This window comes from Gekko japonicus, unplaced genomic scaffold, assembly GCF_001447785.1.
Source record: "Gekko japonicus isolate JY-2015 unplaced genomic scaffold, Gekko_japonicus_V1.1 scaffold1412, whole genome shotgun sequence".
Classification (NCBI taxonomy): domain Eukaryota; kingdom Metazoa; phylum Chordata; class Lepidosauria; order Squamata; family Gekkonidae; genus Gekko; species Gekko japonicus.
Genome location: NW_015172597.1, coordinates 268,292 through 287,901, shown reverse-complemented (window position 1 = coordinate 287,901; position 19,610 = coordinate 268,292). Strand labels below are relative to the sequence as shown.

The 19,610-nt window shown below is 46.5% G+C and overlaps 1 pseudogene; it reads right to left on the bottom strand.

Annotated features, from left to right (window-relative positions):
* The window catches only part of LOC107119116, a 28,233-nt pseudogene extending 10,462 nt beyond the window's left edge, over window positions 1-17,771 (bottom strand).
* Window positions 17,772-19,610: the final 1,839 nt, after the last annotated feature.

Here is a 19,610-nt window from a genome sequence, read left to right as displayed (position 1 = left end):
GCCGATGCCTCCGTCGCCTGGCTGGAGTGGCCGCGGGGGAGTCTGGAGTCGGGCGGCCGCTGGTGGGAGCCGCGGGTGCCCGGGCCGAGATTGGGGGGGCAAGGCGGGCGACAGAAGGCCGATGCCTCCGTCGCCCGGCCCTCTACAGAATCCACCCCCCAAACCTCCAGGTATTTCCCTCCTTAGAGCTGGCAACCCTACATTCCCCTCAGTGCCTGTTGGTAGGCAACTAAGCTTGGTCCTGTCACCTACTTTGGCCTTTGGGAGAAAACACATTGGGGCCAATCCTGATAGGGTTGCCAACTCCAGATGGGAAATTCCTGGAGATTTGAGGGATGGAGCCTGAAGAGGGTGAGGTTTGAGGAGGGGTGGGACCTCAGACAGGTACACTGCCATAGACTCCACCCTCCAAACCAGTCAGTCTCACATAGGGAACCATTGTTGCCAATCTCCAGGTGAGGGCTGGAGAGCACTCAGTATTACAACTGCTCTGCAGAAGGGAGGGCAGAAGTCAGCTGAAGTCAAAGGGGCAGATAATGGTAGGTTGGTGGCTAGCTGGGAAGGAGATGGGGTTGCCAACTACATGCTGACAAATTCCTGGGGATTTGAGGGGTGGAGCCTGGAGAGGGTGGCGTTTGCAGAGGGGTGGGACCTCAGACAGGTAGAATGCCATAGACTCCACCCTCCAAACCAGCCATTTTGTCCTGGGTAACAATTGTTGCCAATCTCCAGGTGAGGGCTACAGATTACTCACAATTACAACTGCTCTTCAGGTAGCAGAGATCAGTTCCTCTGGAGAAAACAGTGGACTCTGTCATTATACCCTGCTGAGGTCACCACAGCAAATTGACACTGTTTGCCCAAAGCCAGAGCACTGCCCCAGAGCCTCTTTCTAGATCCCGTTGTATTGCTTTCACAACGGGCTTTACTGCTAGTAATGCTATAATGGAATACCATTATATCAATCCCATTGGAATGCATGGAGTGTTTTGTTATACTGCTATGCTGCTATAGCGCTCTAAAGCGAACATTAAAAAAAAGGCGGAGATCGCCTGCATGGGCGAAAAACAGCGGGGGGAAAGCGGGAAAAAGCGGTGCAGTCTGAAATGGCAAACCGCTTCAGATCCAGCTCTTTACCGGAAGGGGAAACCTACATGTGAAATGGCAGCCCTATACCAGTTCACTTCGAAACGGATCATTGCCGGCTTGAAACCGGGTGAAACTGGGTAATGTGAAATTCTCCAGTGTGAATCCTTGGCGTCAGGATTCCCATTGAAGTGCAGATGAATCTCGGCTTTCCCAGGTAATCAAAGTACATCTGCGAGGAAATGGCCATTCAGATTCAGAGCAGAGAGGCTGAGTGCATGTCTTTCCACAGTACATCAATGGGGGATTGCTTGTCCTTAAGCTGTTGTTTTTGCTAACAATGGCAAAAATGTGCTTCTTCTTCTCTCCAGGCTAGGAGCTGTGTATTTGAAACCTCATTAACATGAAATGCAGCCAGGCACCTTCTATGTGTAATGGTCACAACAGGTGATTCAAGCATCTTTCCCTGAGCCTATGTGTGTATTGTGAGCACAGTCCATGTCAGCTAGTATAAATAAAACAAATATCAAGTCCATTTCTCAACACCTCTCTGCGTGTAGAAGGCCTGCCTGTCTTTGCACGGACCAACTGCGATTGGTTGAATGAGTGTGTGGCCCTCCCTCCTCCTCCTCCTCCCGGCAGGCACCGCGGGCCATTTGCTTTCTCCGGAGAGAACAGTCCTCTCTCCAATACACAGCTGGCCTGGAGGATTTTATCTGCTTTTGTACTTTTTATTCATTTTTAAAAAGGTTGGAAGGTGGGTGGGAGTTTTGGGGGGCTGGTATTTCTGCTCGCCATGGTAAGTAAATTATGCTGCTTTTTTGTCTGTCTTTAAAAAGGCTGTTTGCAAACTGCTTTCTTTAAAACTCTTGCTTTTAAAGGGGGGATCTGTGTGTGTGGAAGCCGTGGCTGGCATTCTGTGTGTGTGTGTGTGCGGGTGCGCGTGCGGGTGCACGTGGAAGCAGAGGCTGCCTGCTTGCTTGGAGCTAACTTTTAAACACTCACATATAAGGCTTGTCTATAAAATTTCCTAAAGATTTTTCCTCAGTGGAACCAGAAACTGGAATTCCTTTCTGCTAAGGGAGCTGCTTTCTACCCCTTGGCTCTATTTGTAGCATAGAAAGCCTCTGGAAAAGTTTTGGGCTCTCATGTTTCAACTTTTTTCCTCTGTGTGTGGGGGGGTGGGGGAAGGGGCTCTTTATCTCTGCTGTTAGCCTGACTCCACCTTAGGTACAGCGCGGGCTAGTGGGTTGCTGCCTGTGTATACAGAGAAAGCGGAATCCGCATGAGGATCCAACCCAAAGAGACAACGTGACAAGGTGTCTATAAATCAATTGTTCTCTTTACTAAATAATACTTGGTTTCACATATATACAAAACAGAATCATACAGTCAAACATACAAGATTCCTTTAGCAATAAAGAAAAGAATACAAAATAGTCCTCTAGTTACTTTGGAGTCTGGGGTAGGTATTCGTCAAATACTTGCCTGATCCAGAAGCTGTCCTGTTGCAGTAGTAGATTGGAGACTAAGGAAAGGATTCCTGAGATTTAATAGCTCTTCCACATTGCATAGAACGAGCCAGCTAATGTGGGCATGAAGTCTTCAGAGAGTACACACACAAAGAGCCTTGCCTAAAAAGAAAAGGGGGGGAAGGGTTTGTTGGCTTTGTGTTGTAGTTTATTACGGTCATAGACCAGTATAATAGAAGACAAGTAAATACAGTTACAGGAGCAGTAAAATTATAAAATATATCTAAAAACTTTAAAATACAGAAATAATAAAATCAGAATTTTGATTAAAAGTTAGGTTTAGGCCTATCTGTCCTTTATCTCTTTCCTAGTTTGGTATGCCAACCAACCAAATTTGGCAACCATCCTAGTCAACTTTTGATTATCTCCTGCCAGCATAATTGACAAAAGTATCCTTCTATTACGACCTGGAAAGGAATTAACTATAGGCTTGATCAAAACTTCCCTGATATTATGATATATAAGACAATCGAAAATTACATGTTCCAGTGTTTCATCAGATCCCATCCCACATATACAACTTTTCCTCAATGATCTAGTAAATCTGGCCTCCAGCAGCCGAGATGGGGAAGGGTTTGTTGACCAGCCAGCAGCAAGGATTGAAAGTGTGCTCTCCGTTAAATAGTGGAATTTTCCAGGTGGGAGGCCCTTGCCTGCTGGTGTCCCACCTTTTCTCTATTTCCAACCCATGGCTAACCTTGATTGGTTGAGTGTGTAAAGGGGCAGATACTCCCTAGGGGAGGGACAATGTTGTAATTCTAGATCCAAGCTCATTGTCACCATTTGGCTGGGGGTGACTTCTCATCTTCAAGGCATCTCCTTTGAAATACAAATATAGTTGGCCTCTCCCAGGAACACAGGAGCTGTAAACAGGATGCTTTGGTATAGAGATGCAGATTCAGTTCCTGCCTTCGTGACATGTCAGGCCTCCAGTAATGGTGGATATTCACTCCAGACTTGTTGTTTTCTGCTAACAAAGGACCCACCATGTTGTCTTGCTCCCATAATGCTTTGCTAGCTGTAAGTGTGTGTGAAGCTCCATTTGCATAAACAGCAGGCAGAAAACATGTCAGGTAAGCAGATAGTCACAGCAGATGAGGCACACACAGCTTTTCCAAGTCCATAAAGATTTGTAGTCCATGCGCACGTGTGTATGTCAGCAAACACAAACACATAAAATCAAATACTTAGTTCATATGCTAACACTGCCTCTCTCATATGTTTTGTTATCTACTCCTAGCAGAACAGGACCTCTCCCACAGGGGCCAATGCTGCACAGTAGGACTTTTTAAAAGGACACCTTTTTGCCGCAAACTAGCTGCTTTTGCTCTGTGGGGCTTACAGAGGGGTGGGGTGGAGGTTCCCTGTCTCTGTCTCGGTGGGGCTGGGGCTCCACAGGGGGTCCTGGAGAATAGGGGGCCAGTCTGCACTAAAACTGCACTAATGTTTGACTCTGGGGCTTACAGAGGGGAGGTTGGGCATGTCTGTAAAGTGTAGAACTTTTTTCCTTTCGCTCTCTGTGAGGGGGGGGGACATCTCTCTGGGGTGGGGGCTCCCAGGAGCTGGCCAAAAGACTCTGGAGGGGCAATCTGCACTAAGCAGGGCACAAATCTAAGACAATGGCCTCATACAATGTTAGCACAAGCATTGTACAGTTTTCACACATTCACAGCAAAAAGCCCACCAGTTCAAAGCATTCCCCAGTCACAAAACATGATCACAAAAGTCCCCTTTGCATCCAAAAAGATTCAAAACACCCAGGGACTCCATTTTCCCAGCCCCCAACCCACGGCCAGGCACTAAACCCTTCGGGGAAAGCCGACACATGGCCACCATGCTTCCCAGGGCTGGTAACAGCCGCCATCTTGCCCTCCCCTTTGAGCAGGGCCCTCAGGGAGGTGGGACATCCGGTGGAGGGGGGAGGAACCACCCATCAAATCTTTAACTTGATATAAGGGACTCCTTAGTTCCTCCTCACAAGTATTGTGGTAGTCCAGTGTGGCGACAATACAGGGAATATGAATCCAGTTGCCTTGGTAATGAGATATGTTTTCCCCTCTCCCTTCTGGCATCCATTCAGAGTGAATGGTAATATCACCACATATTTACGTCTGATGGGCTCTGTGACACTGAGGTCCTCTCACCCCTTGTGTAATCTCTTATTCACTAGAATCCCTGGAGATGAGACAGAGAGGGGAAAGGGAACTGAAAGAGCAGCTCAGATGGGATGCAGTGGGTAACTGTAGCTAAGGATATCAAGGGTCATTTTAGGAATGGCTCAGCCCCTGAAAAGTCAGCAGCATCCTACTTTGGAGTCTAAACATACAAGTATCCTGCTGCTAAAGTAACTGCAGAAAAAATGAGGTGACAACCTGATAATAGATATAACTTGATTCTATGGATAATTACTGACCTGGGCCATTTTTGACGGATGACTGAATTAAAACATAATCATAATCAACAGGCTTGTTTTGTAATGGATGCCACCAGTGAGGAGATATTTTGATTGCATCATTAGTATGCATCCCTACACAGGTTTCAGTTCCAATTTTCATAACAGCACAGTATGCATTGTAAATGGATTGCCTTTACAACTCATTCGTACCATGGCCACCTGTTCACTTCTGCTATGTTGTGCCTAAATGCCATGAGCCTGTGTGCTTAATCATTTCTGGAAGTGACTGAAATGTCACATTCCTTAGAAAGTCAGAAGATGGGAAGGGGGATAGAGTTGTAAGATGGCTCCTGATATTTTATTAGCATAGAATTTTGGAACTTTTAAAAATTGCTTGTAAGAAAAGAAAGAGCATAATTTTGAATTATACACCACATTTCCCTTTGACGCTAACCTCTTTTATTGTGATTAGAATTTTACATTAAGTGTTAATGCTTTTTACTAAGAAGCAGGTTAATTGTATCATCTATTTTCAATTAGCTCTAATAGAGTGCATGTATAGCTTCCGAGTCTATTGTGCATGTCCTCATTGCGATGGGGAAATGGAGTAAAAGCTATTATTTTGATGTCCTGATAAATTATGTCCCATATTATGTTAGATTAGCAAAATGCATGACTAATGTCCCATGTACACATGAGTTCTGACAACATTTCTGAATGTTAATAAATCTGAATCCTGGATGATGTCCAGTCTTGTTTGATGGCTAATGGAAATTAAATCTATGTCTTCTCATTATACTTAGTAATTTACTCCCGAATGCTCAGATTTAGCCGTTATTGTTGGCAACCCCTTTGTCCCATAGCTTTCCTCATACTAGATGAATTCTGAAGATGGATGCATTTTATAGAAGCACACTGTGGTCATTATGTGCAGTGAATGGACCACATTTTATATGCTGTGCTAGCTTGAAATACACTTCAAACCAAATAACTTAGAATTTCTTTTAAGCAAATGCTGTAACACCACACAGTCAGCTCTGTATCTTTTATATTGTGTTCAGTTCTCTGGACCTCAAAGGATGTAAGATGGTTTATTATGGTTAGAAAAACTGGATGTGAAAGGAATTCACACATTCACTTACCAGCATGGCATAGTGCAGGCAGGATTCATATAATTCTGCTATATTCGTTTTTATTTTTTATTTTTTAAATATATTTTTATTTGTTTTTAAATCATCATTAACAACAATGTACATCAAAAGCATTAAACAAGCAACAACAAGAGATAAGGATCAAGTCACATCAAAAGTAACAGTAAAAACTGTAACAGTAAAAACTATTTTAACTATTTGAACATTTATCAACCAATAAGAAAGGGTAAGAAGTGCTAGTAATTATGCTACCTCTGTCAGTAAGGCTAGTGTGAGGACTAGATTAGGTCTGGATCTTAGATGAAGAGGATTTTTGTATGTATCTCAGTGTGTACAGTAGAGAGCTAGAAGAAAAGTCAAGAAGAGTAAGTAGTGTTAGTGGGAAGAAGTTCAGCTTCTGTCATGTACTGCAGCCATGGAAACCATGTGCGTACAAACCTAGAGTAGGTCATGGTGGTGTCCGATGGTTGTCTTGCATCGGAGGAGAGGCAGACTTCCAGGTAGTAGCTATGGCCAGGCAGACCGCTGACAGCAAAATCAAGGTAAGTTCGTTGTAGCTGTATTGTGAATCGGTTGTTTCTTGAATCTGAAGTAGGATGACTTCTGGTTTGAGAGGAATTATTTGAGAGGTGATCTTGTTTATTTCTGCTATGACACTTTTCCAAAAGTTGTTGATGTGTGGGCACTCCCACCAGCAGTGAAAATAGTTTCCTTTAAGTCCGCATTGTTTCCAGCAGAATTGGCTATAATTGGGATTAAGATGGTATAGATGATCAGGAGTGTAATACCAGCGGGTAATCAGTTTGTATGTTTGCAGGTGGATGTTAAAGATCTTAAAGACTTTCTTTGAAGAGTTCCAACAAGATGACCATTGCTCAGTCATCAGTGATTTTTGAAGGTCTCGTTCCCAGGCTTTCTGGTAAGTGGTGGTAAATACTGATGACATAATTTCAGGACCTCTGAGAGAGAGGCAATAAGGTACAAAATTTCCCAGGCCCAGCATATTCTGGAGGTCCTGAGAAGCCAGACAATATACCTGTCTGATTTTGCTTCCATTTTTTTCTCCCAACATGATCTCTGAGCTTCTGCAGCAGGAGCTCTAGAAATCTGTATTCATTTGTTTTAACCCTTTGTTTCAGTTGAAATAATAGGAAGTGCTCTTTTGCAGCAATAGATTATGAATTCCTAAAAAGTCTTGTCTTTACTTGTGAGTGACTAATGAATGCCCTTATGGTAATATATGCATGCATTTGTCTGTCTTTTATATGTGTCGGGGTGCAGACAAGGGGAATCTTTTAAAGGGCACTGTTGTGGTTGTCTGTAGCCCTGCATACCTGGAAAAGTTTAACATGACTGCAAACTCTCAGAAAAAGTAGCTGTTACAGAAGGATCCTTGAGTTTGCTTGCTTGCTTGTTTTCCCCCAGAGATGAAAATTTTACAGTTAAGGCATTCTCATCAAGGAACAGTAAAAGTTTCATAAATATGATACACAATTCTCTATATAACTGATTTTCTGTGGGCGCACAATTCCTGGTTTTCCATCCTGTTATGTACTGCAGAGATCAGTTTGCTGAAGAATGAAAGCCTATTGTCAAGGTGCTAATTTGACCAGTTTAGAATAAAATTGTTTGTATTTCTTAGTTTATCCTTTTATGAATGTTGCATGTACACCTGCACTTATGCTGGATTTATCTGTTCCTTTACCAAGCCCTGAAACAATCATTTCATCACTTGAAGGACTGATCCAATAACTCCTTCCATCACATAATGCTAAATTTCATCACAGCACAGAAACACAGTGTATTAAGAGTTTTACAGATTCAAAATTGTGTAATAAATTGAAGTAATTATTCCTATGAATATGGTTTCACTTTGTCCAGATCTTTCTCTTTGTCTCCCTCTCCCCAGCTCCCTCTCTATGTGCCATCTAGTTTGTTAGATACGAGACACGTGGCAGCAGGTGAACAGTGATAACAGATTTATTGAAAGAAGCCAGAAGGAACAGAACGAGACAAAGAACAAAGCAACAGGCTCCTTTTTAAACAGTCCGGGCTTGGCAAGCCACACCCACATGTCAGATAACTACCAATCATATCTCTGTTATAAATAAAAGCTGAATGGTGGTGGCACTTCTCTAGAACATTCCACACGCTCTGGAATTGGTTGGCGCCCTGGTGTGTCATTCAGAATCTGTCCCTATCCACTGGCTGCTTTGCCTGAGTCCTGCCTCCAACTTTCTAAACATTTTGCTAATCCTCTCCCCCCCCCCATAACCAGTCAGAACACAGAGGTTATTTGCATATGCAGCCTCATTGGCCTCTGCCTCAGAACACAGAGGTCGTTTGCATATGCAACTTGATTGGCTTTTGCCTCTAACATTCTAAACATTTTGCTGTTCTGAGGTAAAATGTGTCCAATCTCCAGGTGAGGGCTGGAGATCACTCAGAATTACAACTGCTTTCCAGATGGCAGAGATCAGTTCCCCTGGAGAAAATGGTGGGCTCTGTATCCTTATATGCTGCTGAGGTGGCCCCCCATATGACAGCCAATGTGACGTAGCAGTCAGGGCTTCAGAGCACGGGAGAGGCTGCAGGTGTGTGGGGGGTGGAAAGCCGAAGAGTGAGGGGAAAATAAAGGTAGGTTGATGATTGGCTGGGCAGGAGATAGGGTAGCCAACTCCAGGTGGGAAATTCCTGGAGATGTGAGGGATGGAGCCTTGAGAGGGTGAGGTTTCAGGAGGCGTGGGACCTCGGACAGGTACAAACCCATAGACTCCACCCTCCAAACCAACCATTCCCTTCTGGGGAACCTTCGTTGCCAATCTCCAGGTGAGGGCTGGAGATCACTCAAAATTACAACTGTTCTTTAGGTAGCAGAGATCAGTTCCTCTTGAGAAAATGGTGGACACAGTGTCATTATACCCTGCTGAGGTCGCCACAGCAAATTGACACTTATTTCCACAACGGGCCTTTTTCCTAGTTCTGTATGTACCTAAAGACCAATCAGTTTGTTTCCCTCCAGAACTTCCCTGGTTCTGATAGGTTGGTTTACAATAGCTTGCATCAGACTCAAGCTCTATATACATTCATTTCATTCCATACATAACATAGTTGCAACTAACTTATGATGACTCCAGAAAGGGGCTTTCAAGGCAACTGAGAAGCAGAGGTGGTTTGCCATGGCCTTCCCTTTGCAGAGTGCTGCTTTGTTGTCTCCAATCTAAGAAACAACCTTCCCTAGCTTTTGAGATCTGATGAGAAGTGGGCCATACCATGCCACCTTCCTTCATGCACATACACACACACAGTTGAAATGTGTTTCATTTTTACATCAGTGTTTCTTAACAAGGAAAGAGAAACATACCATCTTTTACCATGCAGGTTAGCAGGCAGCTAAACAGGTCAAACATATGTGTGCATTCTACCCTGGAGGCAAGGACTACTTGTCTTTGCATTTCATCAGGATTGTCAAAGCCTTCTGTCCTTTTGCCATTCTAGTGAAGGTAGTAGAGCCATAGTGCAGTTCTATCATGCGGCAGAATGCAAAAATACTTGGACTCTGCATATGCTTTACTGATTTTCAGCTGGAGCCTCTAATGAGAGAATAGTTTGACCACATTAAATTAGTTAAACCCCAGATGTTTCCAAACATGGCACATAAATACACCAATCACAAAATCAGTCCAGTATCAACACAACAGGAAGATTTTAGGTCTAATTTAATATTGCCTCAGATTATTTAATTATTTATGAACATGTCGTCCATTCCATCAAGCAAAATCAGCCTGTAAGGGAGCTAACAATATAAACCAGTAGAATAATAAAATTATCAGAATACCACATAGAAGTTTTTTTAAAAAAAACAGACACAGCAATTAAAAGAGCTTAAACTAAGCAGCAGTCAAAATCTTTTTTTAAAAAAAAACCCACCACAAGTAGGTATCACTTAAATCAAGGGGGCTGAACTAATTTGTTATGAGGGCTGGATCTGACATAAATGAGACCTTGTTGGGTCAGGCCATATGTGTCATAAAATGTAATGCCAAGTAGTAGAGATATAAACTTTATAAAGGACACAGACAAACACAATTAAAGATTTTTAAACTTTAAATAAAACATGCTTAAAACACTAGCACTCTTGCGATATTTTGTCTATTTAACCGTCTTTATTAATTGACACCTCTTGCTCTGAATTATTGCATCAAAATGTCTGTGCTGTAGCAATCTTGAGTATGCTGTTCAGGTGTGTATCTGTAAGCTGTAAAACTACTTTTGATCTATTGACATTCATTACAGAAATCTCATGCTCAGTGTTCTGAGCCTAGGACCCAGGGGAAAACATGAAATGGCTGGGCACTGCAACCTTTTGTACATAAATTGCTCCATGTGCTGGTCAAGACTGAGGGCCATGTGCTGACACAGACTGAGGGCCATGTGCTTGTCTACAAAACTACAGTCTTCCCAGAGAAATAACTACAACTTCCTACAAAGGAAATGTGCTGGGCAAACTTGGACTGGATACACACTCTCAGCCTTATCCATCTCACTGGCTTGTTGCTATTCCTACTTTAAGATCGTTCACATTGTTTTCTTAGTGAGAAAGACTGGATCATGAGGGCATGAATACAGTGAAAAGGAGGAGGGAATCCAGTTGCACCCAGAAGATCCCTGGCATAAAGAGCCCAACAAAACACACACACACTTTAGCAAGGCACACAAAAGTTCATACCTTGAACAAAATTTTGTTGGTCTTAAAGGTGCTTGGTATTTCTCCTGTGCAACTGAGGCAATCCAGCAAAGCAAGCTCTCCCTCCTTCTCTCCCTCCCTTTAGGGAGGAACCTCAGCCAGTGGGAAGGAAAGAAAGGCTTCCCTTTGTCTCCTGCAGCCTGGCTAGGAAGCAAGCTTTGGCTGTTCCCTCTCTCCCTCTGGGAGGGGGAGGAGCTTCAGCCAGTTCTTTACTAGACTTTCTCAATCGCACAGGCTTGCCTATCTATCTTTCCTGTGTGATTGAGACAGACTGGTAAAGCATGCTGTGATGTGGCGGCAGCAGCAGCAGAACTGGAAAAGCAACCAGGAAACAGCCAGAACCTTGTGGGCCAGATTGGGGCCCTTTGAGGACCTGATTGGGCCCACAGGCTGAATGTTTGACATCCCTGACTTAAACCATCCAACAGCAACAAACCCTACAGCTAGTAAAAAGCAGCCTATAAGAGCCAAAAATCAAGTTAATCATCAAAATACAAAACAAAGGCCCCTGCCGTGGCAGGGGATAAGTCGCTCAAAGCGCGGCTTTGAAAAGCCGCGCCAAAGTTGATACGCCGCGGCGGGATCCCATGATCCCCTGGGCCGCGGCGCCTTTTCTCCCCGGCATGATCAGATGCTGGGGAGAAAACACAGTTCAGACAGGGAGCCTACCGAACTGCACATGTCGGAGCATGCGCAGTTCGGCTAGGAGCCGGGGATGATCCGATGGCCCGGCTTGCGGCGCTTCAAGCAGAAGAACCACCCAGGTAGGTGGTTCTTTGTAGTGCGGGTTTTCGGGCGGAAAGGACAGATCAGGGACGGGCAGGCAACACTTCCCAGATGTTGCCGTGGGATCGCGCCCGCTTGCTCCGCCCCCGATCCGTCCCGCTCCTGGCCCCAAAACCCTAGTGTGAACAGGACCTAAAGAATAGAAGAGAAATTAAAAATGGTCAAGAGATAAAATCCTTTTGAGCAGGAAATATTTCAGTAGCTTCCCAAAAGTGATTTTTTAAAGGTAGGCAGTTCCATAAACTGTGCATCCACGAGTCCATAATGGGGACACAGAACAATTTTAGAGCCTTTAATTTTTTAAAAAATCATTGTGAGGACCCATGCTTGCTGAGTATGACATGCAGGGTAGTGAGAGGCTCCTGTCTACCCCCACACTGAAGAGCTAAATGGCAGACTCAGGGAAGCAGTGTTGTCTAGTTTGGGCTTTAATTTCAAATCTTGAGGTGGCATCCCTCTAGATTATAACTAGTACAGGTGACATGATAGAACCTTGTGGAATCTCACAGAAGAATAACTGCATGTATTGTGTGAATGATTCTTTTCAAATTCTTTTTTCCCCTTTTTTCACAACAGGTTGTAATTTAGTGTGGAATGATGGTTGATGGAGGTTGTTGTTTTCTTGCAGAAATGTGTTGTCTCAAAATGATTTCAGTTTCACTGGTAAAAATAAAGTACCAATACATTTTCCCTTATGGGGATTAAAGCCGCACAACATCACAATTTTCAGTGGGATAATAGAGTGAGAAAGGATGTAAAAGTACCTTCTTCCTTCATGATGGTTTTCCACTTTGAATTTTAGACCAGTGGCTGAATTCAGTAAGAGGAAAACAGCTATTAAAAGAATCACATGTAGTTCTACCTGTTATCTTCTTCAATGCTTTTATTTCCGCAGCAGACCAAAATTAGCATGTTGCCCAGGTGGATGGGCACAAAAGTGCATTGAAGCACTTCTGCAGAACATTTATATAGACTCCAATAGTGGTGAGTTAGGAAAGGTGAGACAGTTCCTGGGGCAGAGGCACTGTGAGACTTTGATCCATGACAATAATGAACACATACTTTTAAGTCAAGCAGCTGATTTTCCGAAAGGAAGTCAATGTCATTTTCATACAAAGGTAGATAATGATGCGATACAAACTGTGCTTCTCTTGCTCTAGGAAAAGTATAGTAGCATCAAGTTACATGAAAGTGGCTCCTTGCCACATTCCACGACGCACTGGTGGAGGTCGGGTGCTAGTTTGCCTCCTCTGCCTGGCGTAGGTGGAGCTGACTCCTTAAAGGCCAGGCAGTCACCACTTGTTGCTTGGAGCAGACAGGAGCTCTGAGTGTTCATGCCAGGCCCATAGGCAGGATTTTTAAATTTGGGAGGGGAGGCACTGATAAGTCACAAATAAGTCAGGGGGCACTGATGTCACAAAAATAAAAAAGTAAATTAAATTAAACTTAAAAACTCACGCTTGTCAGTTGGAGCAGAAAGCAGCTCCGTTCATGGAGGCCCATGTGGTAACTGGAAGGAACAGTGCTCCAGGCTCCTGCAGGGTGCACAGCAACAGGGTGAGGGGGTGGACAAATGAGTACCACAGGCTTTGGAGCAGTCATCCCGGCTGGCCCTGGAGCCCTTCCTTTCAGCTTTCCCCCCTTCTGCTCCTGCTCTCAGAAGCTGAAATGCCAATGGGCCTGGGGGCAGAGGGGGATAATCATCCCAGCTTGTCTCAAGAGTGAATTATTCCCCCCTCCCCCCTTTTCCAAGTTTCCCTCTGCTTGCCAGCCTTTCCTCTTTTCTGGCCTATGACCCACACATCAAAAAATAGGGCTGAAGAGGGTAGCCAAGAGAGGGGTGGTCCGCAGGAGCTGACCTCTGCTAAAGGGGAGAGCACCTCACCCAGAGGAAGGCTTCGCATTGAGAAGGGAGGAAGACCTGCCAAATGGGAGCAATGTCAGGGAAGGGAGGGAATGGGAGGGAATGGAATGGAAGCCCCAAGAGAGATGCGGCTGTGGACAATCTGGTGCTCTGTGCCACCCTTGGATAAATGCTGGTTGAGGCCTGCTGGCCCCACCTCACCTTCTAGTCTGCCCACCTGGCTGCTTTGTACTGCTTCCTGCAGCAGCCACCCTACACTGCTGCTGCCAGCTCAGGACCCGTAGCCCCTTCTCCAATTGCCAGCCAGTGGAGCTGCTGGCTGGCGGGGAAGACACCCTGCCCCTTAAAGGGCTTAGGGAAGGAACAGCAGCAGAAGTCATGGGACCTTGGCAGGAAGTTGGGGGGCCAGGCACCAAAATGCCCCATCACAGCTAAGGGCCTGGGTGGTGCACCCGTTTAGGCCAAGGCCTTGCATGAATAAGCTCCCAGAGGAGATCCGGGCCCTGCGGGACCTTGTACAGTTCCGCAGGGCCTGTAAGACGGAGCCCTTCCACCAGGCATATGAGTAGGGGCCGCCACTACCATCATTACAATCTTGTTCCATCTTACCCTGGCCCTGGATGAGGGAATGTCAGCGCCCCCGGAGCAGAACTTCTGAACAGTGTGAAGTATGCCATCTGTGAACATCGAGAGCACTTTAGTTAGTTAGTTAATAACTTATTATGAATGGTTTGTATTATATGGATTTTAAATGGTTTTAAATATGTTTTTATATTGGCGTACGCCCTTATGTAAGCCGCCCTGAGCCTGCATTGCGGGGAGGGCGGGGTATAAATCGAATAAAATAAATAAATAAATAAAATAAATGTGGTTGGTGCAGCCTGGCTATTGGTGTGGTGGCAGTGATCCCACCTTTCTTGGTACGATGCTGAGTGGTGGGAGTGGCCTGGGGTGATCATCCTGCCTGTGCCTCTAAGCATAGGCCTGGATCACATGCAGGGTGGCCTAACAGGATTAGCAGTGGTGCAGCCTATGAGGCTGCGGCTTTAGGCAAAGCTGTTGGGTAGGCATCAGGACACCTTATCTGGATGGATCAGCGAGGGAGCGACGCTAGACTCCTCTCCCCACCAGGGGTTTTTAAGTTGCCTTTAGGAAGGGCAGTTTACAAGGCCCAACAAGGACACTGGGTGGTGGCATGCGCTTCATTTTGTTTAGGCTTGCCTTGTTGTTTGGGGGGGGGTTCTGGGTACTGACTTCTAGTTTCTTCTTCCTTCATTTTGTTTTTGCATTGTGATTATTTCTATTTATTTTTTCTATTTATTATTGGCCTGCAGCTTCTCCTGGGGGGGGGATAGGCCTCTTGTGTTTTTGGTTTTGAGTTTGACTCAGTTTTGTTGTGGCTCTTCTCTGTTGCTTCCTTGTCTTTCCACAGTTTATTTTGGTTAAGTTTTGTGTTGCATTAATTTCAGGGCTTCTGTTGTTTTTTTGGGGGAGGGGGTTCTGCTTGGGGCCTAGGTCTTTCTTTGTTGGTGTGCCTTTGGTTCTTGTTGGGTCTCTGAGTTCCTTTTTGCAGTTAAGGTTTTTAAGGTCTGTCTGTGGGGTTTTTTTGCTTGGTCTTCTTTCTTGGTTTTTTTAGGGGGAGGTTCTGCTTGGGGCCCAGGTCTTTCTTTGTTGGTGTGCCTTTGGTTCTTGTTGGGTCTCTGAGTTCCTTTTTGCAGTTAAGGCTTTTAAGGTCTGTCTGTGGGGTTTTTTTGTGGTTTTTTTGCTTGGTCTTCTTTCTTGTTTTTTTGGGGGGGGCTCTGCTTGTTTTAAGGTTGTGTCTTTCTTGGCCAGGCCTCCTGGTTTTTTGGGGGGTTAGGGTTCTGCTTTGGGGGGGGGCTAGGTAGACTGTTGCCTTTTCTGTTCTGCCTTTTACAAGGTTTTGTTTGGGTTTTCTTAGGTGTGGGGGTGTGCTGAGTGCTCTCTGTGTGTGCTTCTGGTTTAGCTAAGTGGTGTTAAACAGGCTTTTAAAAAGATACAGGTTTATTTTTAACAAAAATTCTAAATCTCAGTATTGTCAGGTCCCACAGCAAACAACGTAGTACACACTCATAAGAAGGTTTTACTTTATTGAAGCCATGGAGCACTTGAACAGAAGCACTGTTCAGAATAACATTAGCTCAGTGAGCTGGGAAGGTTAAAGCAAATTAATAATTACTACAGCCAATAGACATGGTTCCCGCTTGCGCCTAGCAAGCGTTTTTCGCACCCAAACCCTTGGGAAAGCAACTGCTGCTTTATTATCAATAAAATATGTTTCTCACAGTTTCTACTAATTAAAGACAAAGCAAAGCTCTTGCTCTCTTCCACCTGTGACCTTGGATAGATAACATTACAGCAAAGCATGGCTGGAGTAGGCTAACAAGAATGCAGCGTTACTAGGGGATGTGCACATGACAAACTGAGCGCATCGACGGAGAGGGGGAACACAGAGAGAGGAACATAGAGACAAGAATAAACATTTGGTAGCTTGCTGACAAGTATAGGGCTTTAGCTGTTCTACATTTAACTAGGATAGTGGTAGGAGAACAAACAGAGGCAGGTTTGTCTTCACATAAAAGAAAGGTTTAAGTAGCATTTAATTATTTAAAAAGCAGTGAGCTCAGCTGTGCTGTTTGTGCTCTGACTGACCTTTGGTGAAGCCAGGCTCTTTCCACCCCTTTTAGATCATTTTTCAAGTAGGGAGCTTTTTCTGATTCCACAAGGGAATCAGGTGGTTCCAGTAGAATCTAGATAGGAGTAGTTCAAAACCCAAAAAACTTTTTAAAAGGTTTGAACAAGCCATCTCAAGGACAGTCTGTAAACCATAGTCAGGGCCAGTGTAGAAATTTACTAGTAATAAAAAAACAGAAAAAAAGTTAAGCAAGGCTAGGTTAGACTCTACTGAAAGAAAGAAAGAAAGTTTTTCAGTGGGTCGGTTTATAAAAAGGTGTGTGAGGTTGTTTTAGGGTCAAGTGACAGTGCAGGTAAGTTAGGTGCCTAATACCCTCCCCACAAGTTAGCCTGAGTTTGGCCAGGGGTACCATGAGCGACAGGAAGGAAACGCAGAGGGGCCCTGGGGGTAAGGCAAAGGAGAAGACTAGAGGGGCGGAGGGGAGGGGGAAGGGGAAAGCTGCTCTCCCCACACCTAAGCGCAGGACCACAACTGAGCATCCTGGCACCACTCTGACCTCTGGCCAGGGTAGTGCCGGCGTGAAGATACCACGTGTCTCTCTTTGCCATGTTTAAGGATGCTTCTGGGGTGGTCCAAGCAGAGGTATCTGCAGGTAATGCTGGCACTGGGCAGGGGTCTGCTGCTCAGGCAGTCCCTCCTCCAGCCGTTGGGACTCAGCAGCAGGTGGAGGGGCAGCAAGGGCTGTCCATGGGGTTGAGCTTTGGGGACACTCTGTTCTCAGGGCTCACTCCACAGACTAAGAGGGCTCTAGAGGAACTGGAGGAGGAGCTGGGTGACCTGCCCACTCCTCTGGTGCCTCAAGACCTCAGCAGGCCTCCTGTGGGGGGACAGGAGAAGAGGAGGCTGGGACAGGAGGAAGAGGAAGAGATGGAGGTGGTGCACCCCAAGCACCTGCTATCTCAACCCCTTCCCCCTCCCCCCCAGGACACGATGTGTCTGGCCTGAGCCCCTCACAGGAGGAGGCTTTGGGGAAGCCCATGGCCGCTGGTCAGCGTGGGTGCCCCTTCACCTCTGGAACCACTTCCAGGTCATCTCAGAGACTCCCCGTTTTGCACAGTGCCAGCTGTGTAGGGCCCAGGTAAGTCGAGGGAAGGACATCGCCCATCTCTCGACCTCTGGGCTGTGGAACCATCTGAAGAAGCACCACAAGGCGGTGCTTCTTCAGGAGGAGAGACAGGCTGCTGCTGGGGTGCCCAGGCGGCCACCACCAGCCAGCCAGGAGGTGAGTTGTCCAACCACCTTGCATGTTCCATGGTAGGGACGGGGCAGGGATGCCAAACATCTCTGATGGAGATGTTTGGCGACATCGGCACTAGAGTGCCTCGGGGGGGGGGAGAAGCAACAGGCCAGCAGGAAGGTCACTCGCCTTCTTGCTGAGATGATTTCCATAGACAGGCGCCCCTACTCCGCAGTTGAAGACATCGGTTTCCGCAGGGTGCTCCAGTATGCCTTTCCTTGGTACACGGCCCCTACTCGCACCACGATGAGAAGGACCATGATGCCCTCATTGTTCAGAGCTGCCAGGGACCACGTGAAGACACACTTGTCCCACGCTTGTGGGAGATATGTGCACTTCACGTCCTACATATGGACCTTCTATAACGTGCATCACTCATATATCTCAGTGACTGCGCACTGGTGGCAACCAAGCAAAGTTTTGGGTGGGGGAGGGCAACCTAGTGACAGGCAGGGTCAGGACTGCCGGGCCGGCTACCGCAAGGCTCTGCTTCACATCTGGAGACTCAATGGGTCACACACGGTGGAAACATTTGGGCCACCATCAATAGTCAGTTCGATGAGTGGGTAGGCAGGGGCGTCACCAAGGGCTCCCTGGTGACCAATGGTGGCTCAAACTTTAGGGCAGCGGCAGAACAACTGGGCCTGAAGCGCATTCCCTGTGTGGCCCACCTTACGCACCTCATGGTTAAGGATGCTCTGGGGTTGGGTTCTGCAAAGGATCCCAATCTGGACACTGTGACTCATGAGTTCCGGCATATCCTCAAGAAATGCTGGTTCATCACAAGTCACTTCTCATGCAGTACGAAGGACCTCTATCTACTGCATGAGAAGCCGGCGCTGGCAGGTCTGCCGGAGCACGGCCTGCTAGGCGACCTCTCCACTCGCTGGAACTCCACCTGCATCATGCTTGAACACTTGGTGGAGCAGCACAGAGCCCTGACTGCCCTGATCTCTGACAGCGGGGTCATTCAGGAAGAGAGCCGGCTCAACCGCGAGGAGTGGTTGACCATCTCTCAGGCTGTGGAGGTTCTTAAACCCTTAAAGACCTTCACAGAATTGCTCTCGTCTGACACAGCAGGCTTGGCTTTTGTCATCCCCATGGTCCTCGCGGTCCATGAGGAGTTGGCATCGTTTCTGAAGCCAGCTGCAGGATGTGCAGAGAATCTTCCAGCGGTGTATGTGCTGGTGAGAAGGCTGCAAAGTGCACTGCAGAGGCATTTTGAGCCTATCCTCCAGGACAGGATCTACATGATGGTGACCATGTGTGATCCGCGCATCAAGGGCAAGATTGCTGAGTGGGCCAACGAGTTAACTCGATGGAGAAATGCTCTCTCCAAGCGAGTTGGCAAGATGCGAGCCAAGATGGGCACATCGTAAGGAGCTCTGGGAGGGGAGGGTGCCAGCACCTCGAGTGCTGTTCATCCTCCACCTCCCCTGCTAGGCAGCGTCCCCCTCACTGCTCCCGCCACCACGAATCCTGAGATAGCATTCATGGGGCGGATCCCTGGCCCCTCTGGGAGCGGAGGTCACATGAAAGACAACACGGCAGCTGCGATGGTGAGGGATTACCTTGCGGAGCCCTACGAACCAGAGTCCACCTGTCCGCTTAGCTACTGGGCCATGAAGGAGGTGGTCTGGCCGGCCCTTTCTGCCGTGGCCCTGAAGCTACTCTCATGCCCTCCGACAAGCATTCAGAGTGAGTGCATCTTTTCCCATGCGGGCGACATTGTATGCATCGCTCATGCCTGAGCCCCTGGTCAGTTGAGCAGTTGGTCTTCCTGAAGGTCAACTTGCCACTCTTCGGTTTCCCGGAACTAGATTATGAAGACTGAAGTGAGCACATCCTTGTGCCTGCAATCCCCTCTTGGTCTGTGCTGGGAATTTGGGCTACGCTCTTCCCATGATTAAAACTAGATGCTAGGGCAAAGTAGCAGACAGGGCCAAGACCACTTTGATTGGCACAGAATTGCCCCACCAAACTCCCCACTTCCATCCATCTCACCTGCAGCAGAAATACCTCAACAGACCCTGTGGTTACCGTGCAGTGAAGGGTGATTTTGAGGGTGGTGCGTGTATGCACCTAAGTTCCACAGCCAG